The sequence below is a fragment of the Lactuca saligna genome, chromosome 5, assembly GCF_052625555.1.
Source record: "Lactuca saligna cultivar CGN05327 chromosome 5, ASM5262555v1, whole genome shotgun sequence".
Taxonomy (NCBI): domain Eukaryota; kingdom Viridiplantae; phylum Streptophyta; class Magnoliopsida; order Asterales; family Asteraceae; genus Lactuca; species Lactuca saligna.
Genome location: NC_136421.1, coordinates 249,970,949 through 249,987,327, shown reverse-complemented (window position 1 = coordinate 249,987,327; position 16,379 = coordinate 249,970,949).

The following is a 16,379-nucleotide window of genomic DNA, read 5'->3' as shown; positions in this document are numbered from 1 at the left end:
GGATGAACACAAAGAAGAGATTGTTGATAACATAGAGGAAGAAGTGATTGATGGTGCATGATTAATTAAGGAAGGTTAGACATGTCATGTGGATGATGATGAGGATGACCATGGGGGTGGGGATGAGGATGCTGATGACGATGAGGATGACCTTGGAAACCCTCATTTTTTAAAAAAGGATAATTGGCCCGATGTTAACATGGGTGAAAATACAAGTGTGGGTGAGCCTTTTGAAGAAGACATGGATGACAATGAAGATGTTTATCCTGAGTTGCCAAATATTTTCAATGAAAATCTACACTGGAAGGAGTAGGAACTTGTGTTAGGTATGTGGTATGAGAATCCTAAACAATTAAAACACATGCTCTGTAACTATGTTGTTGCAAATGATTATCAATTATGTGTCGTGAAAAATGATACTAGACGGTTGCTAGGCAAATGTTGTGATGGAAATATATACATTTAGGGTTTGGGGTTCATGGATGAGTGTTGATAAGTCTTTCCAGATTAAATCTCTTATTAGTGACCATAATTATGCAAAGAATTTAAAATTCAGACCAACTATCACTTATAAATGGATAGGTACCCACTTTATGCAAAAAAAAAAAAAAATAATCAAAAGATAAGTGTCAGATTACTTAGAGAGGAGGTGAAAACCACTTTTGGCATTGTTGTGAGTATGAGTCAATGTAAGAGAGCCAAGAAGTATGCATTAAGTCTAGCTGAAGGCATGGTTGTAGAAAATTATACTAGAATATGGTCATATGGTGAGGAGATTAAAATATCAAATCCTGGATCCACTGTTAAAATTTCTATGGATGCAATGCCTGATGGTAAGAATCACTTTAGCAAGATTTACATATGCTTTGCTGTAGTCAAAGAGGGATGGAGGGGAGAGTGGAGAAGGATCATTAACTGGGACAGTTGTTTCCTAAAAAGCTTTTGACAAGGTGATTTGCTTTGTACTGTTGGTAGTGATGGTAAAAATAGAATATTCCCAATTGCTTGGCCAGTTGTATGCATGGAAAACAATGAGAGATGGAAACAGTTCATTGAAAATCTTTCAGAAGATTTCTAGTGTTTGAACAAAGGAAAGGGTTTGGTTTTAATTTCAAATTAATACAAGGTATGTTTCATAAATATTAAACATAGTATAATTATTATTTACATTTCTAACCAGTGGATTAGGTGTCTAAGACTATAATTATAATTGGTATAAACTTGAATTGATAGTAGCACAGTCCTTTTAGGTTACCTTCAAACCTAGCAATTGGACATGAAGATTTTTGGATAGAGAGGTTGATTTATTATTTGATTAATAAACTGAAATAAATAATTTATTAATATATTATGAGAATAATATATTAATTAGAAATAGTAATACTTAATTAATAATTAATCAAAAATTAATGGAATTAATTTTAGGATTAATGGAATTAATTAAAAGTGCAGGGTCTAAAGTGCAGTTGTTCAATAGTTGAACAAAAGGCTCCAGAACCTTCCACCAGAAGGGTGGATGGTTTCAAGTGGGATAATCTAGGATTTCTAGATTATCCTATGTAGATAATTAGGAAGATAGATATTATCAAATTTGAATTATTATTATTTAATTTAAATTAGGGCTATCTAGGGCTTCCTAGTTGCGCTATATAAGGACTCATAGACAATGATTTTTGGCTATCACTTCCTTCCCAAGACTTAGCTGAAATTCTGCTCTCCCATCTCTTCTCTCCATAATCTCCTTCTTGCTCGCTTGGGTGTGAACCATTAGGGGTACGAAATTTGTGGTGATTGCTTCCAAAGGTTCTACAAGTCAAGAATAGTTGTTATTTACCATAACATCAATAAGGTATGTAATCCTAGACCCTTTCTTGTGTTTTTCAAAAATTACCTAGGTTTCAAGGGTTCTTATTTTGATGTTCTTTGTTATAGGTTCAATAGTGAAAACATAGATCTTGTTTTAGGTTGCATGCACACTTAAGAGTTTTAAGTTTGTTTTTGTTATGCCTAACACCAAATCAGTGGTATATGAGCATTTGGTTTGTTTTCAATTGAATTTTCTATAATTGTTGAATTTGATCAAATTAGTGTTTATTGAAATTAAATCCTAAAAGGCTTAAAATTTTGAAATTAGGGTTGGGGTTTTGAAACCCTAACCCTCCTTCTCGAGTTTCGAAATTAGGGTTAGGGTTTTAAATCCATAACCTTCCTCTCCATTAAATTTCTAAAATTGATAGGTGGTTAATTTTTTTTCTTCCTAAATTTTGGTAATTATCAATTTACTTGCTTAAAAGGAGATAATTAAAATTGGAATAAGTCGTATACCCTGTATTTTCGAAAAATTTAGAAGGTAAGGATTAGGATTAAACTATTTGATTAATTTAATTAGATAATAATTATTTGATTTGATATATTTAATTAATTGTTAACTAATAGATAAATATCAAATCATTTGGTTTATTTTTAAATTTAAATTAGTTATTAATTTTTGAAATTTAATTATAAAACTAGTATTTTGAAAAGTTTAAAAATACACCTTGTACTATATGTAAAATTAAAAGTTTAATAATTACTATATATATAAGAATATGTTAGTCGACCCGCTAGTACACCTCAGTCACGAAGCTAGTCTATAAGGGGGTATACGGAAAATACCTATAAATTGGTAGTTAAATGGATGTTCATTCTCACCCATCGCTTCTTTAATTAGTGGAGGTTCGTTAGCTGCATGAGTTTGATAGGACAATTAATTCTCATTAATAAGTATAATGAATTAAAAGTAACCAAACCCTTTTTTTATATAGAATCCCAATGTTAGTTTAGAAAAATGTGAATTTGTATGCTAACTCATAAAATTGCACATTACACTTTATAGTTCGTTTGTGGAGCATGTATGGTTAACCAACACACTAATAGGGTCTAATAAAGAGTTGTAATGGGTATCTTATAAATTATCATCATTGATGGAGTGTGTGTGATTTATCAGCACATCAGTTGAGACAATAAATGAAAATAAGGTTACCAAGCACATTTGTGTGGTTATTCACATCTTGTTTGTGATCCTCAGTATCCCAGTCACAAATAGAAGAGCATAATATGAGATTAAACATGACATCAAATAGTTTCAATGAATCTGAAAAGATCTCGGAATTTCATCAAAACTTAATTTCCTTTTAACTTTCATTTTCTGTTGGTGGAATTGGTAAATCGTCATTTACCTACCTTTATAAATTTACAATTCGATTACGACATCCTTTTCTAACTTGTGTATTATATAGTTGGATCCCAGCCTTAATATTTCATTTTTGAGGCTGCTATATTAAAAATTATTCTTATTTAACTAAAATTATCTTCCTTTTACAGATGTCTACTCCAAATGATGCTTCTGGTTCCTCCTCCTCCAATCAAAACTTCTCGTTGTTGAACATCTTCTCAAAGGTGACATTGGATGGTACCAATTACAATGAATGGATGCCAACATCAAAATGGCCCTTCATTTCGAGGTCAAGGAATATGTCCTTGAGAAAGAACTAACTGAGATTGACAAAGAGAAGGCCACTCCTGAAGAATTAGCCGCCTGCAAGAGGCACTACAATGATGCAACAAAAGTTGCTTGCATCATGGTTGCCAAAATGTCCCCTGAGTTGCAAAGATTCTATGAGAATTACTAGCCGTATGAGATGAATAAGGACCTTGTGGAGAAATACCATAAACAAGCTCATCAAGAAAAATACGAGGTGGAAAAGTCCCTCATTATAGCACCCGTGTAACATCCCGATATCCGAGGTATAACATTTGTTATATAGGCATGAGTTTGATTGGGTGACTCGACGAGTTGGATCCTTAACTCGTCGAGTTGGGTCACGACCTGGGGACGTGTCAAATGGATGGACTCGACGAGTCGGGTATCTGACTTGCCGAGTTAGCATTGTGGACGGAAACCCTAATTCCTTGGGCTTGAGACATATATAAAGGACCTTATGGCCTCCCAATTGTGGCTATATCTTCCAGAGAACAACCCTAAAGGGTCCTTGATTGTATAGAGTGAGAGGGAGAGCTATCTTGAGCTTATAAGTCTAATTATGCAAAAGAGGAGGAGGTTACAATCAAGAATGCCAAAGGAAATATCTAGATCTGAAGATTTCATTCAAAGGGGCTTCAGTTGGAGGTATTATATTCGACCCATTTCCTTACCTAATTGTGTAGATCTATTATTTTGGAAATTAGGGCTTATATTATCTTTAGGATGGGGGTTTTTGATGCATCAAACCCCTTTCCAAGCTTGAGTGGTAGATCTGGACCTTTTAAGGTCCAAAGAGTCCGAAAGTATGAGATTATAGATGAGCAAACATGGAGTTTGGAAGCTATGAAGCTTTAATGGAGTCATAATGGTATAATGAGAAAAATATACCATGCATGGACATCAAGGTCGAGCCTTTGCGTGACTTTTGGATTCTAGGAGGCTAGATCTATATATTGGTGAATCAGATCTGACCTCAAGAGTGATTGAGCATGTGCATGGAGGGAACTCACCAAGTTCCTTGGTGAACTCGACGAGTCAGATTGGGTTGCCCTACGACTCGTGACCATTGGTGACCCGACGAGTTGGGTGAGTGGATCAGTGAGTCGAGTGAGACCTTAAGATGAATCTGAGTACACGTATAGACTCACCGAGTCATCGCATGAACTCGACGAGTCTGGTTAGAGTGGACTGTTGACTTCCGTTGACTTTTGGGTTTAGTCAACCAGTGGACGTTTGGAGCAGTAGAGGGGTAGAATGGTCTTTTAACCTTCTAAGAGATTATAGTAAGAGACTTATGTAGCCTTTGTGAGCCATTATTGAATTAAAGTAATTTATTTATGTGATTAGGTGGAGGCTAGATCAGTATTCCAAGTTCAAGACTGTTTGAGATTTCCCGAGGTGAGTCTTTTCACTATACTTTACCTAGAGTGGTAATTAGAGTTATGTGATAGAATATCTTGTATGCTTTTGTATGATGTGATTTCTATGTATGATTCAGAGTTCACAGAGTTAGGACTGGAAGGTCCATAGAGTTCGGACCAGAGGGTCCACAGACTTATGGGACTCGAGGGTCCCATTGAGACACATTGACTAGAGGGTCATACAGAGTTATAGCCTCGAGTGGCTAAAATGTGTTGTATGTGGTATATTGGGTAACTCACTAAGCTTTGTGCTTACTGTGTTATTTGTTATGTGTTTCAGGTTTTTCTCAGGATCGCGGGAAGGCACCGGTTTGATTGTACACACCAGTGAAAGAGTTATGTTTCGAGGATCTTGGATTTGTAATCAAACAAACAAGGAGGTGTGTTTGTAAATTAAATAAACGAGATTTTTATAAATGTGTTATGAGAATGATATGATCTTAAATGAAAGTTTTGTTTTAAAAATTTACATTGTTACAACCCGGTGCCTGGTACGTATTTTCATTCAAGTAATTATAACATTTTGGCATGGGACTCGGCAAGTTGAAGGTCCAACTCATCGAGTAGATTCGACTTTGGACATGGGAGTTTAGTAACCTATTCGATGAGTCGACAAACCGACTCGACGAGTAGGCGTTGTTTGGACAAACCCCTAAATCTGAGGTATTACACCCTATTTAAACATCTTAATGGAGCCTCCATCGTCCCTTATGCTCCCAAAACACCTCATACTGAAACCCTAATTGTTTTGTGAGATATAAGGCACTTTTTGGTGATTTTGGTGGTTTGTGATCACAAGAAAGAAGTAAAAGCTTGAGGAACCAAGAGGAAAACCATAAGATTTCGAGCTTGTGCAGCATCTACAGTTCCTTAGAGGTATAAAGCTTATACCTTGTTCATTCATATTCTAGATCCCTTTTTATAATGAATTAGGGTTTTCTGGAACCATCTTTGGTGACCAATCATGAGTGCAAGAATGGTTAGGGGTCAAGACTCCAGATCGAGGGTCCTTAGGGGACTACATGGCCTAAAGTGGCCAACTTTGTAGCCATTGAGAGCCACATGCACCTTTAGACCTCATTTTTGGGTCCATTAAGCTTATACTCCCATGCATTCACGTAAAGTTCACAACTTTACGTGCTAGATCGATCTTAGAAGCCCATATCTGTCTTTTGGATGATTGTTGTAGATCAGAAATCGACATATAAGACTTGGATAACACCGACTCATCGAGTTGTTCTTGGAACTCGACGAGTCCAGGGCTTGAGTCCCCCATCTGTTGAGGTTCAAAAGAACCCAGTTGAGTGTTAGAAGGGTCCTGGAAGGGTCCATAGTAGTGACTCAACATATTAGACTTAGCCATAGACCTTGGAATCATAGGACTCAGCGAGTGTATAAACAGAATTAGTGAGTCCAAGGCAATCTCCCAACCCTTTGAAGATGAACTCGACGAGTTATTCATACAGCTCGACGAGTCGCAGACTGGACATGTTCATGGGATGAAGGTGAACTCGACGAGTTGTTCATACAACTCGGCTAGTCAGATGAAGGTTCATTTGATGATATTATAGAAGGAGAACTCATCGAGTCTTTGCTAAACTCAATGAGTAGAGTCGGGAGGTGGTCATATGAAAGAATAGGGACTCGGTGAGTTGGCGGCCTAACTCGGCGAGTCAGGTGAGTTGGAAGTTGACTTTGACCAGGATATTGACTTTGTCCAGGGGTAAAATAGTCATTTTACCCTAAGAGTAGTTATCAACTTCTGACTAGGTGTCTCTATGGGAATTATAGTCGGAGAATCTCCAGAGAAGTAGACAGAGACTTCTCACTTGGATTGACAGTATTCATTCATACGAGGTGAGTTACCTTCCAGTAGCGGTGGGTCTACGTCCACAATATCAGGCCACTAGTAGGAGTTGTATATTAGATGATTGTCTTTGTGATATTCATTTAAGTTTGCTACTACCTGATATGTTATACGCTGGCATGATACGCTATATGTGATAGTGGTAGTAGGAGGGGAATATTCTCAAAGTTCGGTTGTTAGGACCAAAGGGTAGGTCGGGCACCCCAGATATGCCTGATAATATGTTATGAAATGTTTATATGCTGGCATGATATGTTATATGTGATAGTGGTATTAGGAGGGGGAATAGTCCTCGAGGTTCGGTTGTTAGGGCTGAAGGGTAGGTCAGCACCCCAGAATGGCTTGACACGGGTAGGTCGGCAACCCAGAATGGCCGTACCGGGTAGGTCGGCACCCCAAAATGGCTGTACCGGGTAGGTCGGGCACCCTAGAATTTCCTGAAAGTATGTATTCTATATGATTGTATGGTATGTGGTACGATGGGGGAACTCACTAAGATTTGTGCTTACAGTTTTCAGTTTTTTTTTCAGGTACCTCTTCAGCGAAAGGGAAAGAGCAGGCGTGGTAGCTGTACATGATATACACATTGAGATTTCCTGGGATTGTACTCTGACAATGTTACTATTTTATGATATGATTTTCAGACATGATATTATTGTTTACAAATGATATGACTTAATGATGTCTTCTGATAAATGTTTTCCAATCCGTTATATTAAAAACTGAAAATTTTGGACTTGAAATTTAGGATGTTACACTCATGGCCTGCAAAATGGAAGAGGGAGAATATGTCTATGGCCACGTATAGAGAATGTAACATTACAAGAAGTGAATTGTTAGGATTAATGTGCATTTTAAAAAGGAGTTGGTTATTGAAATAGTCATGAACTGCTTACCAAGTTGTTATGATCAATTCATCTTGAACTATCATCTACACAAAAGTGAGACCACCTTGGCTCAACTGCATAACCTCCTGCAGACAAATGAAGCAGGTATGAAGGGAAAGAGTATTGCCTCCACTCTTGGTAGTGCTCCTGTCCTAACCATTGGATGAGGAAAGGGTAAAGAGAGGAAAGGTCCTCCCAAGAAAAACTAAAAGGGAAAGTCTCAAGCAGGGTCATCCAGTATTGGCGCTAAATGAAAGTCCAGTTCTGATCACCCACCCTCTTCTGATCCCAAAGAGGCTATCTGGTTTTACTGCAACGACAAGGGACATTGGTAACAAAGTTGCCCGAAGTATCTGCAAGATAACAAAGATAGCAAGGTGAAGCCAACTTCTGTAGGTATATACACTATTTCATCTACTAACTCATCACCTTCTCATTCTTGGGTCCTTAATACAGGATGTGGATTTCACATTGTTCTGATTTTTAGGGGCTAAGAAGAAGTGAGGAGGTGGAGTACAATAGAATGAACATGATCATGGGGAATAGGCGATCTTCACATGTTACCAAGATTAGATTTTATAGTCTAGTTCTTGGTAATGGTGTTAGTTAAGATTTAATAAATTGTTGCTAGTTGTTAGAAATGACACGAAACATTATTTCTTTTCATACATTGTTTTGACAAGGTTTTAAATATTATTTTAATGATTTGAATGGTTCAATTTCTTGTTATAAAATGGTATTTTTATTTTTATTTTGAAGCTTTACATTGTGATGGTGTGTATGAAACTGTTATATGTGTAGACAATTTAGGCAATAGTGTTTTTCAAATTGATTCGTCTAATGGTATAGACAAATCATGCTTGTGGCATTGCTACTTTGACACATTAACAAGAAACGCATCGCCTAACTCCAAAATGATGGAGTGTTGGTATCATTTAACCTAAGGTCGGATGATGCATGCGAATCTTGTCTTTTGGGTAAGATGAAAAAATAACCTTTCACTGGATCTTGTGAAAGAGGTGAAGGTTTATTGGACCTTATACACACAGATGTATGTGGACCGTTTAGATCATACACAAGGGATGCTATTTTATTCTATGTAACTTTCACTAATGATTATAATAGATATAGTTATATCTAATTAATCAAGCATAAGTCAGAAACCTTTGAAAAGTTCAAAGAGTTCAAACATCAAGTCGAGAATCAATGGGACAGGAAGATAAAAATGCTTTGATCAGATAGAGGTGTAGAGTATCTTAGTAACGAGTTTCATGACTACCTTAAGGAATCTGGAATAGTTTCATAATTGACCCCTCCTAGGGCACAACCACTTAATGTTGTGGCTGAGTGGCGTGATCGAACCTTGTTGGACATGGTTCGTTCCATGATGATTTGAGCTTCTGTTCCAATTTCATTCTGGGGGTATGCCTTACAGCCCGCTGCCCATATTCTTAATCTTGCCCCAACTAAGAAGGTTGCCAAAACACCTCACGAGATATGGACAGGAAAGGTTCCATCATTAGCACATATCAAGGTTTGTGGTTGTGAAGCTTTCATTAGATGAGAGAATCACAAAAAAACTTGAGCCTCAAAGTGAGAGATGTATTTTCATCGGCTACCCACAGAAGTACTTTGGGTATTTTTTTTTCTACAAACCAAGTGAGAACTTGGTCTTTGTAACACAAAGAGGAGTCTTTTGCGAGAGAGCTCATATGCAAAGAGGACATGCGAGTACCATTGAACTTGAATAGATTCGAGAATCAAACAATGAAGGAACCTCTGAAGATTCCAGGGTTCAACCAAAGGAAGAGATTTCAATTGAAACAATTGATAATTCATTACATCTTAGGAGTTCCAGCAGAGTTAGCATGCTACATGAGTTCTTTTGTTTCTATATATCTTTAGATGGTGATACGTTTATCAGTGATAGTACACTTGTAAATTTGGATGAACCAGCTAACTACATGGAAGCAATGACAGGCCCTAATATAGCTCAATTGAAAGAGGAAATGGACATCAAAATAAGTCCATGTATAACAACCAAGTTTGGAATTTGGTTGATCAACAACCTGGTCGAAAGATAGTGGGTTGTAAATGGATCTTCAAGAAGAAGACCAAAATGGATGGCAATGTTCACACATTCAAAGCACGACTGGTCACGAATGGCTTTACTCAAATCCAGTGGTTGAATATGATGAGACCTTCTCACTAGTAGCTAAGATAAAATCTATCAGGATCATGGGATCGATAGCTGCTTTTCATGACTATGAAATTTGGCAAATGGATGTTAAAACTGCTTTCCTTAATGGGAAGTTGGCTAAGGATGTTTATATGAGTCAGCCAGAAGGTTTTGTTGATGCAAAGTTCCCCAATAGAGTGTGCAAGCTTGAGAAATCCATCTATGGGTTGAAGCAAGCTTCTCACAAATGGAATATTTGTTTTGAAGAGAAGGTTAAAGAGTTTGGTTTCTCTAGAAGTGAAGATGAGTCCTGTGTATATGTCAAAGCTAGTGGGAGTATAGTAACCTTCCTAGTATTGTATGTTGATGACATACTTCTTAGATGAAATGCCATTCCAACTTTACAAGAGGTAAAGTCTTGGCTTGGAAAATCTTTCGCTATTAAGGGTCTAGGAGAGCCTACCTATACACTAGGGATAAGAAGTTTAAGAGATAGGAGTAAACGACTAATTGGACTTAGTCAAAGTACATACTTGGAAAAGGTGCTAAAATGTTTTAGTATGGAACATTTCAAGAAAGGAGAACTACCCATCCAGAGTAATACAAAACCGAGTAAGACTTAGAGTCCGAGTACCGACGTAGACATAATAGAAATGAGTAGAGTTCCATGCACTTCGAATGTTGGATCTATCATGTATGCTATGTCATGTGCTCGATCTGATGTTTCCTTTTCTTTGAGCATGGTCAATCATTGTCAGGGAAATCCAGGTAAAGCTCATTGGATAGTAGTTAAGAATATTCTCAAGTATCTGAGAAGGTATAAGGACTCGGTCCTAGTAATTGTTGGTAGTGATATATTGATAGTTACTGGATATAGTGATGACATCTTTCAAATAGATAAAGACAACTTCTATTCTTAATTTGGATAGGTGTTTACCTTAAATGGAGGAGCAGTTACTTGGAAAATTTCAAATCAATAGACAGTGACTAATTCTACATGTGGATCAGAGTACATAGTGGCAAGCTAAGCATCAGAGGAGGCGATTTGGTTGAAGAGCTTCACGTGAGATCATGGAGTTGTGCCAACCATCAAGGAGCTAAAGGAAATTTCCTATGATAATAAATAAGCAATTGCCTTGACAAAGGAGCTAAGAGATCATGGCAGATCAATACATATTGACAGAAATACCGTTTCATCATACATAGAGTAGAAGAAGGCCGCCTCGTTGTGAAGAGGGTTTTATCTGAAGCGAATCCTGCAAATCTACTAAAAAAGGGTCTGAGTAGGGATAAACACATTCAACATGCTAGGAGGATTGGCCTGAGAGATGATATTAGTTTTAGTAGTTAGATAGCTATTTTGAAACTTCTAACAAAGTAAATGTAATTGACCTTTGGTGATTAAATAATAGAGAGTTATTTATAAGTTTGTTTATGACCTTTTGTCAATTGTTTATTCTTGTGTTACATTTTTTAATGTTTTACTTCCTAAATAATTCGATTATTCGAACTCCATAGTTGTTCATACTTTTGGTAGTGAATTAAGACTATCGTGAATTGAATTGTAGATTGTCTAAGGAGTTTTGGACATAGCAATAGTATTGCTGCAATGTTCATGAGTAATTAGAAATGGAGATTTAAGTATTGAATTAGCCCACTGAAAGACCCCAACTTTCATATTTATGAAAGACCCAAACTTTCATACAATTCTAATATTATTCTTAAGTTATTTCCTCAAAACATGCTACATGCATATTTATAAAACAATATTTTATATTGATAAAGTGATTACAAAGGATTGGATACAAACGACTAAGTTTTATTACATTTCATGTCTACCCAGGAATCTACTATTCATATACATACATGAACATTAAAATAAAGAGAAATAGTATTAACTATTCTAAATCTTTCACCAGTATAAAACTATATTGGATACTCATCACCTGCAATTGTGAAACATTGAGAGGAATAAGCGATAACGCTTAGTGGATTCAATAAATAGATACAATATAATCTTATGCCTTATATATACTTCAATGTGGCAAAAGCAAAGAGGAACAACAAGACATATGTGAAATCATGTGACAAACGTTCATATCAATCAAAGACTTTATTCAAAGATATACTTTTCAATGAGACATAACAATTTCAATACTTGATATGCATGAATAAAGATTTGGCCCAAATGGCACAGAAGACATATAATTTCTGATTATCAATTTGATAGATTTCAGGTTTTCACGCCCTGTTTAGAATTTCAGTAGATTTCAACTTTTCATGCCCTGTTTAACCATTTCGGTAGATTTCAGGTTTTCACACCTTGTTTAACCATTGCTAATACCATAGAATAGAGTTCAATTCCCTTACAGAGTCATGCTCTACATGGTCGGAGGCTACATACCATTTATATCTAACTTTCTGCCAATGCCATAGAATAGAAGTCATTCTCTTACAGAGACATGTTCTACATGGCCAGAGGCTACGTACCAGTACCAATGTGAATCTAAGTCCTTTCACTGATGACATGGTCAAAGATATTATATTTTCTATAAACATAGTGAATAAAATAACACAGAAGAATAACTCAGAATAATAACACTGAGAAGCACATAACACATATAACACATAACATACAATTGTTCCTATATATTGAAATCACCTTAAGTTAACCGGGGGTTAAAATAGTAATTTGGATAGCATTTCGGCTTTAAATATGACTTTCTATGTTGAAAATCGGGAGCTTAATTGAAAACCGGGCTCTGCGAAGGTAGGGCTTCAAAACCGAAAAGATAAAATTTTCGGGCTTCTCGGGGGTCTCGGGACGTGTTGCGGGTGCTAAAATTGATACCGGGGCTTCGGGGAAAGTCAAAATGAAGAAAATATGGAAAGAGGGGCTAAAAGTGGAAATTTTCAAATTCTACCCAGGAGGGTTCGCACCTCCTATTTATAGGCTGAGGTTCGGAGTCGGCTGGGAAGGAAGCAAGCAGCGAAGCAGCTCGGTGGCATCAGCAGCGAGGGCCACGTCGCATCTGCGAGGCTCGGATGTGCCATCAGGAGAACGAAGCACGTGGCTCGCATGCGGGAGGGGGCGGCGGTGGCGAAGCGAGGCTCGGATACGTGTGCGACACGCATCAGTCTTCGGATGTGCCTCGACTCCGGTGACGCACCTGCTTCGTGCGAGGTGACGTGGCTGGTACTATTCATGCGAGATTTCTCGGTTTTCGAGCCCCAAACTTCTAAAATCCATAACTTTCTCATACGAGCTCCGTTTTTTACGTTCTTTATATGCACGCGTAGCTAAAGTTACGCTCTACAACTTTCGTTTATACTTCATCGGCTAATGTTGAGTTTATTTTTCATATTATTATTTTTAACATACTGGGACTGGAAAATCCGTTAAAAATTCATAACTTCTTCACCCGACATCCGTTTTCGTCAGACTTTTTACCTTTGTACTACAAATGATGAGACCTTCAATTCTCATTTAGGATGTATTGGTCAGATATCGCTCGATCTAAAATTCGAGTTTTTAGCTGTCTACTGCTAAGTTGAAACTTCGAAAAATCATAACTTCCTCATACGATGTCATATTTTGGCGTTCTTTTTATCAAATTTCTCGGTTTAACGAATACTACGACTTTCATTTAGATTATTAAGGCTAAAAAGTTGTTTATCAAAAACTCACTTTTTACGCCATTCAGTGCCATACCGGTTTTGTCGTAGATCTTCGGTTGGTCATAACTTTTCGTTATAACTCAGATTTCGACGAGGTTTTCACCTAAATATTTCTAAAAAGATTCTCTACAACATTAAATAATAAATTTTACTTATTTCAAATTTTATATTTTAGCTAAATTTTCATTATTTTGCTATTAATTGGAATCTCATAAGACTTCCAATATTTTATGAGTGATTCTAAACATAGTTTTACTTCATTTTTAGTAAAAACTAGCTGTTAGAACTCAACACTCAATTTTATTCATTTTTAATAATAACAATACACAATTTCAGAACGTGTATGTTACACCCACACTTAGTGTAACACCCCGGATTTCCAGGTATTATTTTTTATTCTTTTATTTTTGGGTGATTATGAGGGACTCGGCGAGTTAGAGTCTAAACTTGTCGAGTAGGATCGCGGTTTTGTGCACGGGTTCGCGTCTGGACTCGGCGAGTCCAAGAGTGGAATCGGCAAGTCCACACTCTTTAATGAAACCCTAATTTCCAGGGTTTGAGACCTATTTAAAGAGGCTTATGGCCGTCATTTGCGGCCACCAACCCCAGAGAGAAACCCTAGAGAGCTTTTGAGTGTTTTGGGAGAGATAAGAGGCCATTGTTGACTTTTGAAGCTTGGTTTGGCAAGGCAAAGGAGATTCTAGCTAAGAGGAGGCAATGGAGGTGGACATCCTTCGGTTTTGGAGCTTAGAGCATCATTTTGGAGGTATATTTTGGCTTCCTTTTCTATTGTTATGATGAACTTGGAGGTTTAGGGTTTCTTGACCCCTTTGTTGGTTAGATTTGATGTCCATTTCGTCCCTATTTATGATGAAGCTTGAGATGGGATCCATAGAGGTCCATAGAAGCTTTATTCCTTAAGCTTTATGTGGATTCATGGGAGTTTTGACCTAGAGTTATGAGATATGGGGCTAAAACATCATTTAGGAGCAAATAGTTGTTGTTTGAGCACCAAGGTTTGGACTTTACGTGATTATCATGCTTGGGGAGACCAGATCTATGATTGTATGGAACAGATCTGACCTCAGAAGTGAGTTTGAGTTTATGCATGGCATGGACTCGCCGAGTCTGAAGAATAGACTCGGCGAGTAGCATGAAGTTTGCCCGTAACCACTCAGCAAGTGGTCTTGTCGAGTTAAGGGTTCGACTCAGTGAGTCAGGGAGAGTCAGGGGGGAAATGAGTTAAGCCGGAACTCGCCGAGTTGTTCTTGAGACTCGGTGAGTTGAGTCGTGGTGGCCCCGCGATTTATGCCAGGTGAAATTCGTTGAGTCAGAGAAGCACTCGGCGTGTCAAAAGAGGATCCAAGGGAGTCAGTGGACACGTATAGACTCGCTGAGTCGCCCTAGTTCACTCGCCGAGTCCAGTCAAAGTTGACCATTGACCTTGTTGATCTTTAGGGTTGAGTTCAGATGTATTTATGAGTGTATTACTTTGTGTGTTTAGGCGGAGGCTAGATCATATTTTTTTCGAGATAGATATTTACCGAGATACGCGAGGTGAGTCTTCTCACTATACTTTACCTTGAGTAGGTAAATAGAGTTATGTGATACAGTGTTTTATATATATTGATTGTTGCACTGCATTCTTCTATGTGATTTATGTTGTGCATGCTTGCAGAATTAGAACCTGAGGGTTCACAGAGTTTGGGTGTACGGACCCACAGAGTTATAGCCTCGAGTGGATAATATGTGCTATGTGTGGTGTTTTGGGGAACTCACTAAGCTTTGTGTTTACCGTGTTTTGTGTTATGTGTTTCAAGTACTAGTGAGGATCGCGGGAAGGCGCCGGCTTGATCGGTACACACACAGGATTTTTATGCTATGAGATCTTAGGATTGTTATATGTTATAAATTGAGTTTCAAACAATGATGTTTTTATGATTTACAATTGAATTATGTTTTTATAAATGCGAAAAATTGTTTTGGAAATTTACGGAGTTACAAGTTGGTATCAGAGCCTTGGTTTGAGGGATTCGGGTACACCTTTGGGAGTATTTGAACTCAAACTGAGGATTTGGAAAATATTTTCAAAAAAGAGAACCAAGTTTTCTAAAAGAAGTAAAAGATTTTTAGAGAAACACAGAGCAGAGACGTGTGTACGATCAGTCAGCGCCCGAATGGTGATTTCCCAAAATACCCTTATGTTAAATGTTTATGAAATTGATATGATGTATTCTCTTGATAGAGTGGGCTAGGTATTCCTATTAGGACTAGGGTGGCCTGATTTGTGATGCCTTAGCCTAGGGGAAGGTGAGCTGCTATGAGATGCTTGAGAGTGAGTAGGCAGCAGTGAGGAGTTATGAGAGATCTATAGAGAGTGGATTATGCATAATAGAGTACTTGGGACTTGGGATCCTAAGAGGAGGACTTGGGGTGTACACTGATACGGTGCGGACAATAGTATTGGGCCCGTACTACTGAAAACATCGGGGCGGTGTGCAATTCAAGTAAGAATCTTCGGGATGCTAGAGATCAAGGAGGGATGCGTTACCGAGTGCGAGTATGCTCGAATGAAATTCTAATATATCGTATGTTGTATTTCAGAGGTAGATCATGGTGAGGACACGACTTATGCCAGGGAGCAGCGAGACTAGTGATGAGGAGATCTGCCGGATCATCCATGAGGAGGTGGCTACGGCCATTAGGGCAGAGATACCAGAGATGTTTGGGTCTATTAAGACCACGCTGATTGAGACTTTTGACGAGCGTTATGCCGCTCTTTCTGAGGCTGCTGTCTCAGCAGTCACTACAGCTGTCGCTACTG